Genomic DNA, 12857 nt, shown 5'->3' with positions numbered 1-12857 from the left:
CAGCAAAACATCCTGCTTTGGCCGATGTGGTCGAACAACACTCAGTCGTGCTTGAAGTTTCCTCAGTGTCGTCACATACGCATCAGAATTTATGGTGGTTCCCTTGGCATGATGTCTACAACCAAGAGTACTTCGGAATCGAAAAACACCGTATCCATAACTTTTCCAGCAGAAGGTGTGGTTTGAAATATTTTTTTTTTTTTTTTTCCGTGGGTGAATTTGCATGATGTCACTCCATTGATTGCCTCTTCGTCTCTGGTGAAAAATGAAGGAGCCATGTTTCATCACCTGTCACAATTCTTCCAAGAAACTGATCTCCACCATTCTCGTACTGTTCCAAAAGATCGCTGCATACCGTTTGTCTTCTTCCTTTGTGAGCCACTGTCAACATCCGGGGAACCCACCCGCCACAAACCTTTTTTAACGCCAACACTTTCAGTATTCTGCAGGCACTTCCTTCCCCTATCTCAATGCAGCGTGGCAATTAATTCACTATGATGCGTGTGTCAGCAGTCACCAATTCGTCTGGGGTGTGTGCTGTACGAGGCCTGCCGCTGCGAGGACAATCATCAATATTGTCGTGCCCGCTTTCATCACGTAACCTGTTTTCCCACCGACTAACTGTACTATGATCGACAGCAGCATCTCCATACACCTTTTTCAACCTCTAGCGGATGTTTCCCACTGTCTCGTTTCCACAGCACAGGAGCTATATGACAGCACGTTGCATCTGACGAACGTCAAGCCACCTTGAAGAAATGCTGTAACAGCGCCACTCACGGGAACAGATTCAACTATGTTTGACAACAAGTGGGAAGGATGTATCTAAACACTGTAAGACTTTCACACATGCAGAATGAAAACAGTATTTTTACAAAAATAGTGTGCATTTCTTTTGGAGTGACCCTCGTAATTCCCAGGACACCCATATCACAGTCCTTACATGGTTCGCTGGTCAGTTACAGTTCACAGGTCTCGCTAGTAAAATCTAGCCTCGTAATTCCAAAGCACATAGACAACAAAGATTTTATCTATCAGAAATGCCATGTACGGCAAGTTGAAAAAGTGACTTAGGGAGGACAGAGGAAGATATTTATACTCGCGTATCATGAATCCCTTCCCTCAAATATTTCTCATCTTCATACCTCCACAGTGTTAGCACAGATAACGTGTCACTGATCTCATTTGTACTAATACTGCAGTACACGCGAGATGCCTATTTGCTTCCACCGCCCTGAGTGGAACGCATAACTTCTAATAAATGTTCACCAAGCTGCAGTCTACAGTTGTTGTCCCCTGCGCAGAAAACAGTACGTAGGACGTGAATCCGTTATCTTGACGCTTTAACAAAGTCTTAGCGAGGATTTAATATTATGTCAATAATTAAATTTCCAATTAGTTTGTTTATTTTTGCTGCAACTCCCATTTTATTAGCAGAAAACTAGAAACTACCCAGTTACATTCCTCTTTACAGTCAGAAATAATTTCCATTCTTTAACAAAAGAAAGTCTTAACAAAAACAAGATATCCATACTACTATACATTGCTAATAAAGTCTTAACCGGATGCCCGTCCTCCGAGATAGGGGGACCCGCGATGAGCTTACAGCCGAACCACTTCGACCGCCATCCAATTTAGGTGCGATCCGACCATATCCGAAGTGCTTCGCCTTATTCTGTTGGTTATTAATACTTTTGAAATAATGGAATGATATAGCACGCTAGTGAGAGATGCTTTGATGTGAACTGCAAGTAAATATGCTATTCAGTTTGTCTAAAATTAATAACACCAGATTACCATTATGGCGCGCAGCTTCCGAAAGCAGCACCAAATCGCGGAGAAGTATCATAATTTAGGCGGTCTTTCTCACGTTAGGCGTACCGAAAAAACCGTCTGTCATCGGTACCTCACACCACATTACGTCATCTTGTGGCTGTTGGCTTCTCAACTACTCTAAGAACAGCTTTTTGTAGCTGAATATGATGGCTGTAAAGCCAGAAATATTACAAGCAGCAGGACACAAACACACGCAGTGAGCGAACAAGTCACAATTATCATGCTCACAGCGTGGAACAAGATCTGTCTCTACGAACCCCGTGTGCTTTCGACACCAGAGCAACGAATTAAAAGCAGCTCACCGAGCATGCAAAGCCGTAGTGGGACCACAAAACAGTGGAAAACTTGGGGCCTCCAGAAGACGTGTGGATCGATCCAACCTCCAATGACCATTTCCTGAGCAAACTCGAGCAGATTGGCCGGCCGAAGGAATATGGTGTCCACTCCCGTTTCCTGTGCACGTCCCTCGTGTCCGTAAGATGCTCAGCCACACCGACGTCTGGAGCACACCATTGTATTAAAGTGAATAATGGACCGCCTAAAATCAGAAAAAAGGCAATCTAAGCGTTGATTTGTGGTGTTACGAAAGAATGCTAAAAATTGTGGAAGTCCTCTGCGCAAGGGACGATGAAATGCTTAAGAGACGCTGACTAGAAAACCTGGCAGGATGGTAGTGTTAACACATCATAGAATAACTTCTATGGCATTAGAAGAAAACTGAGGCTGGAATATATACAACATACAGGGTATTTCACTAAGTGTTGAAATGTCCCCTTTGAAAAATTTATACACGACTGTGCTTAAACTAACACACAATAGTTTTTAGCGCAACGCAATCTGACTTTCAAAAATCCCTACGAAAGAATGTCCCTGAGTAACATTAACCTATACGTTTCACAAATCACTTACCTCACAAAAATCTTCGTTACTCAAGCTACTGCAATACAGCGAGCGCCACTACTGCCAGCTAAATAAAAGATTCAAACTACTGAAGGCACTAACTACTGATAGGCATAGTTAGCAAAAGAAAGATATTTAATAGAGAAAAAACTATGTATTTACCTCACTAGTCATAATATATATAGCAGTTCATGACACCAATTCTTACAAATTTCAAAACTCCGCCATCTCTCTCCCCACGTCCACCACTGCTGGCGGCTCACCTCCAACTGCGCAACGCTACGCGCTGTTAGCATCCAGCTAGCTGCCGCTGCCCAACACTACAATGGCTAGTATTACAACAATGCCAACCAGCCACAGACTGCACACGGCACAGCCAGTGATTTTTATACAGAGCGCTACGTGGCGGCGGCGTTACTAATAAAAAAACCTAAACAGCCTACTTACAGTGTGTTTGCCTCTGTAAGTTACGAAGTAATAGGCGACGGAAACAGTCACCATAGGAGACGTTACACTGTCTGCGGAGCTGTGAATATAGTTTAGTGTGTTATTATCCAAAGAGTTACAGCAAACAGATACAATTTTTTTAAACGGAACAATAGTTGTTCTACATGTACTGGAATCAATAACAACAGCTGTGTGTCCATCCATTTAAATTATATTAGTATTACTTTTAGTTTGGGAGCTACAACCCTTCAAAGTTTCAGTGGCAGGTACCACACGCTGTACATAATACATGACCGTGTGGTGGGTGACGGGTGTTCTGGCGGTGGGAAGTTGATTTAAATGGGATGTTCAAATATGTGTCCATGTTCCTGAATGCACAATGCAATGCGCCTTCAAAACGATCTGTGGCCGAGAAGTAACATCGCCGGTGTCACGGAGCAACATGCGTCCTCGATGCGCCGTTTTAGATCATCTGTGGATGTGGGCTCAGTGACATAAAGACGATCCTTAAGATTCCCACACAAAAAAATCTAATGGTGTTAAATCGGGCGGGCTTGCGGGCCATGAATGAGGACCATGGCGCCCCGACCACCTTCCTGCAAACCTATTGTTTAGTTCTTCCACAACAGCAAGCGCAGCCATCGAGCTGCATCCACATATAGACTATCATGTGTAGACACACCTGCTCAAGGAGACCACCCAAACTGTCGACCATCAACGCTCGATATAAGTCTCCTGTCAGTGTACCTGGGACGTAGTGGGGTCCGATGATTTCATCCCCAAGGGTTCCACACCATACATTAATAGGCCAATGTACGTTGACGCTCGACAGGTCGTACCCACCATGGATTGCCTGCGGCCCAGTTGTGTACGTTATGGCGATTCACTGCACCATAACTTGTGCACGTGGACTCATCAGGGAGCATAACACCTTGTAAACACAGCAGCGTGAAATTAGGCACGGCCCATTCACAGAATGTAGCTCTCGTACGGAAATCATTCCTATGCAGCTTCTGGGTCAGTGACAGGCGGTACGGGTGAAACCTGTTGCCGTGTACTATACGCCACACAGATGTGAGACAGACACCAGGAACTGCAGCAACGGCTCGTAAGCTGACATGATCGTGGTGTACTGCAGCTGAAACAAACACCTCCGTGTCCTCATTTCTTGCAGTTCTTCGTCTGCTACTGCAGCGCATTACCAAGCTGCCTGTTTCCAAAAGTCGTTGTTCGGTACGTAAGAACGTAATGGGTGCCGGAGCTCTTCGCCTAGGATATCTCACGGCGTACGGCATGGCTGCTTCAGTGGCATCGTGTCGGCTTTCGCCGAGCATCAGCAACATGTCATCGTACTCGTTGTTAGTGTATGCCATCTTCATCCGATGTCAGTAACTGTGGTATATTGAGTCCCGTTTGTTAGTGTGGCTCGAACTGTCGGGTATACGGCCGTGTGCGGTGACAGTCGGCAGCCTAACAGCGCATCGAGGAAGCCTCCCGCTCCGTGACACCGGCGACGTTACAACTCTGCCACACCACATTTAGAAGGCGCATTGCGTTATGCGTTGCGTGTGTGGTATCTGCCCTGAAACTTCGAAGGGTTGTAGCTCCCAAACTAAAAGTGACAGGAATGTAATTTAAATTGATGTATACACAGCTGGTGTTATTGATTCCAGTGCATGAGGGAAACAACTATTGTATCTGTTTGCTGTAACTCTTTGGATAATAACACAATATACTATATTCATAGTTCCGCAGACAGTGTAACGTTTCTTATGATGACCCACCGCAATAAACATTTCTGTCGCCTATTAATTCGTAACTTCCAGAGGTAAACACATTTAGTGAAACACCCTGTATAGTGGAGAAGACGTCTAACAGAACGTTAGCCTTTGAATGTGAGTTCGCTCATGAAATCTCCCAAATATGAAGCAGTAAGTGTCTAGGATATCAAATTACTCGTATTACAACACTGGTAGAACGTTAGTAACATACCAAATGAAATTAATTATGTACAGAGAATCAACTACAGAGGAAATTTAATAATATAGAGACAAAATGTAAAAACATTCAAATACAGGCACTCTTACGCGCCGATCGCTGTGGCCGTGCGGTTCTAGGCCCTTCAGTCTCGGGCATGGATGTGTGTGATGTCCTTAGGTTAGTTAAGTTAAGTAGTTCTAAATTCTATGGGACTGATGACCTCAGATGTTGATGCTCATAGTGCTCAGAGCCATTTGACTAATACACGTGACAAGTACTTATAAAATATACAGAGGAATATAAAAAAAATAAGCAGCAAGGTACTTCTGCGGAGAGCCCAGTGTTTGGCGAGTTTGACTGGTGTTTTGTTAGCAGCAACAAGATCACTGGTCCTTCATGTATCCGGCGTGTTCCTGCAGACTAACTGCTCTTGTTGGTGTATCAGGTCATCACAACCTGGACTTCTTCTTCACTGCTGAAGCGTCATGACCCGAGGATGACTTTGTATCGTGACACCCCACGTCTCAATCCGTTGAGCATCTTTCATGTCACATAAGTCAATTGTGATCCTGTTCGCAGGAGAGCTGCTATAAAGTTTGGAAGGTAGGAAACGAGATAATGGCCGAAGTAAAGCTGTGAGGACGGGACGTGAGTCGTGGTTGGGTAGTTCAGATGGTAGAGCACTTGCCAGCGAAAGGCAAAAGTCCCGAGTTCTAGTCTCCGTCCGGCACACAGTTTTAATTTGCCAGGAAGTTTCATATCAACGCACTCTCCGCTACAGAGCGAAAATCTCATTCTTGGAGACTACAGAAATTAATATGTCACTGTGCTCAAACATTTTCACAGTGAACCTCAGCATTAACAACATTTGAAAGCTTCATGCGATTTCAACAAACGATATCTCAGACGATAGCACTGATTGATAGCTATCATCCCAGGAAGCCACTCATCTGTATCTATTTTATTTATTGACTTATTACGTATCTTGTCTCCTTTTTATTACACACATGTTTGTCAGATCATCCTATTTTCCACAATTACACAGAAACGAATACGACATGAATGGTTCACATATTATCATACTTGTGTAATTATTTAATGAACAGTTTACTATTTTGCCAGTTAATTTATTTAAATGCTGATTGCAAGTGCTATTAAAAAACTGTGTTAATTAAAAGTGCTGAATCACATGTGTTAGTGAACGCCACGCTCCAGTCAAGAAGGCATAAATAATTGTTTAAACGATATTTAATTACTATTCATTGTCATTTAACGTGCGCGCACTTGCACAAGGATACTAGCTTATTTACTTATGTACAAACATTTATTTATAATTATCGTGAATGATCTGAGTGTGACCGAATATTTATAATATTTCTTTACATAAATATTGCTGCAGTCTATTAGTTTATACCAGAAAGTTGCAAAGTTGAATCAAATCATTCCGTAGAAATTAAAACGATTGGTAGGACGGCCTTCAACCACTGGAAAAGTAGACAGTTGCTGAACTCTACGGAAGTTAAGTGAAGACTGGGACTTTTCGTATGAAGAGCTCAAGAAAGCAAATCTGGACACCTGGATGTTCGCTCTGGGAGACGGCAGACCTGCTCATGGTAACGTGTGATATTCAGCCATGTTGGTGATAGAATCTGGGCAGTGAATGGCCCTTACAGTATTGTGACTTTTGAGGCACTTTATTTTTCGAGACGTCTGAATGTGCTCCAGAGCAAGATTCTTTTCCCGCTTGTATTACAGGACTGGGGACAAACAGAGTAAGAGTTCTTATTCATTGTATTGGATATGTTAATTTGTAAATCATCATGTTTAACTCTGAACTTTTCTGAGCTGGTGAATATTACCTGTATTATGATTACGAACTGGACCTAGTTTTCACGTATCTGGGATGACGTTTAGTTTGGGGATTTTGCTATCATTTCAGTAACGCTTGCAACTTGACTACATTTTATAAGGGTATATACTGTCTGTGTTTTCACTGAATATCAGAGAAGCACTTCCCGGTTATTTGGGATGTCCTTTCTTGAATAAACGTTATTCAACGTAATACTTTGTCGTCTGCACCAGTTACACACTTTATAATACAACCCTTGTTATTAAATTATTCACTTAACTTTTATTTTGTATTTCTGTGTGTCTTCTTAACTCTTAGTTCCTGCCAATGCATAGACTACTGAAGATTTCTGCACGATCAGAGCTACCGGATACAATTTGCAGCAAGTTAGCTGCGGGGCATAATGCGCGGCTCGATCCTACGACTGAAACGAGCTATTCTTTTTTAAACAGGACTATGCATAACCCAAGAACCTAAAGTAGAAAGTAACCGCAGATTACAATGCAACTGCTTTTCTCATAATGAATGTTGTTTAGTAATGCACCTACACAATTGCTAACCATTTTGTAGCGTCACAAAAGCGGTTTTCTTATCCAGGATATCTAATTCATTTAGAATTTCAGTTTTAATTCCAACACGTTACAATTTTTTTTATGTGATGCAGGTTCCAAATCTACTGCGTAACAGGCAGTTTGCATTGGGTCTCCGAGCGTATAATTTGGCGGCAATTGCCTGAGTGGGAATCGGTAGCAAAAGTCAGGTGTGGCGAAGTTAGCAGCAGAACTTCAAGAAAGACGAAGTCTACGCAGAGGCGTGCGGAATTCCAGTCTGCAGCGGCCAGGGCAGTGCAAGATGCCGTTGCCGACTTCGTGTTCATCAGAATTGGCAGCATGCAAACAATCGGCAGCAGCAGTACAGCAGAAACAGCCAGCATGACCGATAATTTAAGTGCCGGCGGCGGTGGTCGAGCGGTTCTAGGCGCTTCAATCCGGAACCACTTGGCTGCTATGGTCGCAGGTTCGAATCCTGCCTCGGGCATGAATGTGTGGGATGTCCTTAGGTTAGTTATGTTTATGTAGTTCTACGTCCAGGGGACTAATGACCTCAGATGTTAAGTCCCATAGTCCTTAGAGCCATTTGAACCATTTTTTTTATACGTTAAGTACATGTGCCGATAACGTTAACATGTGAGAACCAGCAGGGTCATCGTCTGTGACGAAGCCTACAACGCATGAGCAATCGTCCAGTTTGTATGGATCAGATAATACGAGTGGACCAGTTAGTCCTAATCCTTAATATGAGACATCGGAAATGGAACTTACTAATGGGACAGACAGTTCAAAATCACTGAGGGGAAGCAAGCATTCAGACAGTACATTGTCACAACTAACGCTAATTTTGCTAGAAATGCGATATAGTATGGAAGCAGAGCAGTTTGGTATGAGAAATTTGGTACAGAGCTAGGTACGAAAAGTAAAAATTCAGAGATAAATGTATCACACATTTAAAAACTGCTGTGGAAAAAAGTAGATCTGATATAAAAGGCAAGTATGAGGGCAGATGAGGGCAAGATTGGAGGTTGGCTTAGTTAACATCAGATTCGACACAGTAGGAAAAGCCATCGGAGTAAAGTTGGAAAAGGTACGAGACGAGCTGAGTGGTGGTGTTAAGAATTGTATGTTGATGCAAAATGCACTTGAGGAAGTGACCCCTAAATCTGTTAACAATTTGTCAGGTTGAGTAGTATAATGTGAGTAAGAGATGTTTAAGAACAGAGAACAACTTGAATCTGTGTCAATTAGAGAAGCTGTGCAGCATGATCATTGCTTTAGGCATCATCGGTAACAAATACTTGCAGCATTATAAAAATGTAAAAATGTACTACATATCATGTACCCAGTTCTTAGTCACTCATTCACCTCCAGATATACACAATCCAGTTAGTAAAGTGATTGGAATTCTCTTAAGACTCTAAGTTGAATTGAAGGAAGCTGTAAATGGAATAAAATTATGGAGTTACCTCAATAGACAGTATTTTATTAGTTGCTCCTCGACACTGTATACTGTTATGTACACTACTCGTCATTAAAATTGCTACACCAAGAAAAAATGCAGATGATAAACGGGTATTCAATGGACAAATATATTATACTACAACTAACATGTCATTAAATTTTCACGCAATTTGGGTGCATAGATCCTGAGAAATCAGTACCCAGAACAACCACCTCTGGCCGTAATAACGGCCTTAATACGCCTGGATATTGAGTTAAACAGAGCTTGGATGGCGTGTACATGTACAGCTGCCCATGCGGCTTCGGCCACCATTGACCAGACGTTTTCAGTTGATGAGAGATCTGGAGAATGTGCTGGCCAGAGCAGCAGTCGAACATTTTCTGTATGCAGAAAGGTACGTACAGGACCTGCAACATGTGGTCGTGCATTATCCTGCTGAAATGTAGGATTTCGCAGGGATCGAATGAAGGGTAGAGTCACGGTCGCAGCACATCTGAAATGTAACGTCCACTGATGAAAGTGCCGTCAATGCGAACAAGAGGTGACCGAGACGAGTAACCAGTGGCACCGCATACCATCTCTCCGGGTGATACACCGGTATGGCGATGACGAATATACGCTTCCAATGTGCGTTCACCGCGATGTCGCCAAACACAGATGCGACCATCATGATACTGTAAACTGAACCTGGATTCATCCGAAAAAAAATGATGTTTTGCCATTCGTGCACCTAGGTTCGTCGTTGAGTACACCATCACAGGTGCTCCTGTCTGTGATGCAGCGTCAAGGGTAACAGCAGTAATGGTCTCCGAGCTGATAGCCCACGCTACTGCAATCGTCGTCGAACTGTTGGTGCATATGGTTGTTGTCTTGCAAACGACACCATGTGTTGACTCAGGTATAGAGACGTGGCTGCACGATCAGTCACAGCCATGCGGTTAAGATGCCTGTCATCTCGACTGCTAGTGGTTGGGATCCAGCAAGGCGTTCCGAATTACCCTAATTATCCTCCTGAACCCATCGGTTCCATATGCTAACAGTCATTGTATCTCGAGGAACGCGAGCAGCAATGTCGCGATACGATAACCCGCAATCGCGACAGGCTACAATCTGACCTTTATTAAAGTCGGAAACGTGATGGTACGCATTTCTCCTCCTTACACGAGGCATCTTAACAACGTTCCACCAGGCAACGCCGGTCAACTGCTGTTTGTGTATGAGAAATCGGTTGGAAACTTTCGTCATGTCAGCACGTTATAGGTGTCGCCACCGGCGTCAGCCTCGTGTGAATGCTCTGAAAAGCTAATCATTTGCATATCACAGCGTCTTCTTCCTGTCGGTTCACTTTCGCATCTGTCTCACGTCATCTTCGTGGTGTAGCAATTTTAATGGCCAGTAGTGTATAATCAGGTTATCAGATTCGATATTTCTATAAAATCAGAAAAAAATGAAGCAAAACGGTTAGGTAGATCTCACCTTACAATCCATGTTCCAACGTTAGTACCTCTCATATTAAGGGTTAAGTCCACAAAAGTTGTGTTGATCGTTTAAAACAGGTGAAACATAACAATCAAAATCTCCAACCGTTGTTGCTTAACGGTATGTAATGACGAATGTGTGGTTGCAGCTCGATCTGACATACCGGAAGACACTTTGCGACTCTCTTCCTCTCTGATAACCGAGGTTAGCGGCGGTGTTACAGTGTACTGGTTGGGGTACCCGGCTACGCTCACGCAGTTAGTAATCGAATTTTTCATTGATGAAACACAATCGTGATGTTTCTATACCATTTTTTTCACTTTGCAGAACTGGCAGATGTTATCCATTTCTCTGGTTACGATGTGTTTATGTTTGTTATGTTCTTTCGTCGGTTCGTAGTGGAATGCTTGATTTGTTAGGCTGTGCTGTTTGCTTGTTCTCGGTAGCTGCTCTCTCAGGCTGATAGTTTCATTGCTGGCTTGAGTTCGCAGTCTTTGTTATAAGACTGTATCACAATTATTCGTTCGTCAATCCGTTCAATTGCCTGTTCTTTGGTTTCTCTGATTCTCACGGTGCTCATCCTAGTTCGTCGGGAACTTAAACGTGCTTCGCCCTCTTCGTCAGTTTCTAAATTGTAAATCAAATCGACTTTTTACTAACAAATATACTAAGTACACTTTACACACTTTTCACATTGTATTTCGCTTTACATTCAGTGAGTGTATCGCTTTGACTACTAACACTTCATTGTTTGTTCTTATTCACTCACTGCACTATTTTTTCGATTCCTTCCTTCGTCACTGATGAAAAACTGACATTCGAACTCACAACGGGTCTTGCTTTACATGCCCTTACCAATGGGTATCCTCAGCTGTAGCGAATTCTGGATCATACCAAAAAGGGTTCGGTTGGTCTACAATTTTCTAAAACATTCCACAACGCTCGAGAATGTTCTGGAATATTCCACAATGATCTTGGATGGTTCGGGATGTTCCTGAACATTATGGAATGTTCCCGGACGTTCCGGACTATTCCCACACATTCCAGAACACCTTAGATCATTGTGGAATATTACGGAACATTCTGGAATGTTGTGGAATGCTCTCGAATACTCTCGAATGTTCTGGAATATTCTAGAAATTTCTAGAAGGCGAAACTTTCCACTCATTGTATCCTTAAAAACTCGCCCTTCAGGTAAAAACGGGAATCCTTTTCATGAATAGGGAATAGACGGTACGACACCATATAACACTATGATCGTACGGGATTTGGTTCTAGGTCTTAGCGGCAAGCATATTGTACCTTACTTTTATAATATATACTGATTACCGTGATGTGTCCAGGGAGTTATACCTACTTTCCGCGGGTCCTGTTCAGTCGAATACCTTGTCGTCTACGAATTTGGTGACGTCTTTACCCGTGCTGGAGGACATTCATACTTTTAGGTTTACAGTGCTGTTGTTCCTACGCGATTATTGACAACGTGCCATTCAGTGAAATTAGGAGTTTCTATGATGTTTGTCTTCATCAGTTTCCATCAGCTGACCACTGACAACATTTCCACGTCATTGTCCTGAAAAATCGCTTCAGTCATATTACACTTTGGCGTTAAGATGAAGCTAGTAATTTCATTTCAACAGTCACTTGAGATTCGAAGTCTCTCAGTTCGCAACGAGGATATGTTTGACGAAAAGTAATAAATTCGAATTTACCCTCCGTTATCGGTACCCTTGGCAATGGATTACACCGAAAGTGACATCATGTGGACTACGGTTTCTAACACTGTGTAAAACTGAAACAATCTTTAGTAATGGAGTCGCTTACGATCTATGGCGTGTATTATTATCAAGTCTCTGTCGCATATCATCGTTAATACACGTTTTGTCATACGAAGACAACGTTGGAGTTACGAGTCAACAAAATACACTCCTGGAAATGGAAAAAAGAACACATTGACACCGGTGTGTCAGACCCACCATACTTGCTCCGGACACTGCGAGAGGGCTGTATAAGCAATGATCGATCACACGCACGGCACAGCGGACACACCAGGAACCGCGGTGTTGGCCGTCGAATGGCGCTAGCTGCGCAGCATTTGTGCACCGCCGCTGTCAGTGTCAGCCAGTTTGCCGTGGCATACGGAGCTCGATCGCAGTCTTTAACACTGGTAGCATGCCGCGACAGCGTGGACGTGAACCGATTGTGCAGTTGACGGACTTTGAGCGAGGGCATATAGTGGGCATGCGGGAGGTCGGGTGGACGTACCGCCGAATTGCTCAACACGTGGGGCGTGAGGTCTCCACAGTACATCGATGTTGTCACCAGTGGTCGGCGGAAGGTGCACGTGCCC

This window comes from Schistocerca gregaria, chromosome 2 (assembly GCF_023897955.1).
Source record: "Schistocerca gregaria isolate iqSchGreg1 chromosome 2, iqSchGreg1.2, whole genome shotgun sequence".
Taxonomy (NCBI): domain Eukaryota; kingdom Metazoa; phylum Arthropoda; class Insecta; order Orthoptera; family Acrididae; genus Schistocerca; species Schistocerca gregaria.
The sequence above is the reverse complement of the archived record's forward strand: the minus strand, read 5'-3'. Positions refer to the sequence as shown.